The following is a 1,897-nucleotide window of genomic DNA, read 5'->3' on the forward strand; positions in this document are numbered from 1 at the left end:
TTTTTCTAAGCAGTGCCCTAACATGGCCGGAGTCTAATGACTGAAACAAGTAAAAGATATATATATATATATATATATATATATATACACACACACACACACACATTTATATGTGTATGTGTCCGTGCGTATATAAGTCGTCTAAGAGTCTATAAGTCAGGAAAAATGCACTCGTATATGTGTCAATAGAGTAGGTATATTATCCGATGGGTATAGTATTATACATCCATTACGGCCGATCTTACCAATCGGTTTTGCGCCAGGGATTCAACGAAGTGTTAGGTAACAATCTGATTATGTTACCCTGCGCTCACCAGAGGTAGCCGATATGGAATGAAATATGGCGACTGCTCTCTATTGTCGAAGGTGAATAGACACATCCAGTTTGCGAAAATTTGAAACCAATATTAAATTATAAAAATTTGTGTATAAGTTTACCGATAATGGTTCTTTTAACATACCAAACTACTTGGTAAAATTACCATATATCAGTATATATACATCTATATAATATGTATATAAAGAATAAGAAAATGGAGATATTGAAGTTAATAATCTCCATTTTGCCAGTATAATCCATATATATATATATATATATATATATATATATATATTTATTACTGTGGAGGCGCAATGGCCCAGTGGTTAAGGCAGCAGTCTCGCGGTCATAGGATCACGGTTTCGATTCCCAGACCGGGTGTTGTGAGTGTTTATTGAGCGAAAACACCTAAAGCACCACGAGGCTCCCGCAGGGGATGGTGGCGAACCCTGCTGTACTCTTTCACCACAACTTACTCTTACTTCCTGTTTCTGTTGTGCCTGTAATTCAAAGGGCCAGCCTTGTCACACTGTGTCACGCTGAATATCCCCGAGAACTACGTTAAGGGCACATGTATCTGTGGAGTGCTCAGTCACTTGCACGTTAATTTCATGAGCAGGCTGTTCCGTTGATCGGATCAACTGGAACCCTCGACGTCGTAAGCGACGGAATGCCAACAACAACAACAAAACTTCGGATGATATATGTGTGTGTGTGTGTGTGTGAAGAAAAGCTGTAATAAATGATGCAACTATAGTTAATTAGCTATGACTTGACAGGCAAAATAATCAACTGCGGTAGGATTTGAACATAAAACTCAAAAAACCCGTAACCAAATATCGCAAGGTATTGTGTCCGCCGCTCCAACGTTTTTCTTACATCCAACTCCCTCAGCCTTTTAAGTTATTAATTTTATTTTTTTGAAATGTAAACTTTGTCACATTTAAAAAAATAAAACTATTTTGGTTTAAAGGCCGGAAAGATAAGCGTTATAAGGTAACAATGAAATATCACCAAACAGAGATATAATTGTTTTTAGTCCAGAGACTTGCGACTTCTATCACAAAAAAAAAAAAAAAGTATTTCAAACTGGGAATAATATTACAATACTCTCATTTTATTGGTCTTCTGAGGACAATGAAATAGCAATATAACTTATCTAACAGATATCTCATGCAACAAATAATCTGTTTTATATTTCATTTCGAATAATAGATCAATAGTATATTTTATAGACTTACGCGTGCCTTGCTTTCACTCATGAATGCAGTTAAGGCGCCATCTTTGTAAACAGGTAGTCGAGATTTCGAATATCCTTGGGGAGAAGCCCGTGAACAAATTCCTATAGATTTTTCTAATGTGATTTTGTAACAGACTTTTCGAAGATTTTTATCAGTTTGAAGAATGAAACAGCCTATGTTGCTGTTAATGCAGCAAAGTTATAGGCGTAGGCTTGGTTGTGAAATAAGAAGGATGCTTTCCAACCATATGGTTCCGGGTTCAGTTCTACTGCTTAGGATTTGGCAGACGGAAACTGAAAGAAACCTGTCGTATATATATATATATATATATATATAT

This window comes from Octopus bimaculoides, chromosome 1, assembly GCF_001194135.2.
Source record: "Octopus bimaculoides isolate UCB-OBI-ISO-001 chromosome 1, ASM119413v2, whole genome shotgun sequence".
Lineage (NCBI taxonomy): Eukaryota > Metazoa > Mollusca > Cephalopoda > Octopoda > Octopodidae > Octopus > Octopus bimaculoides.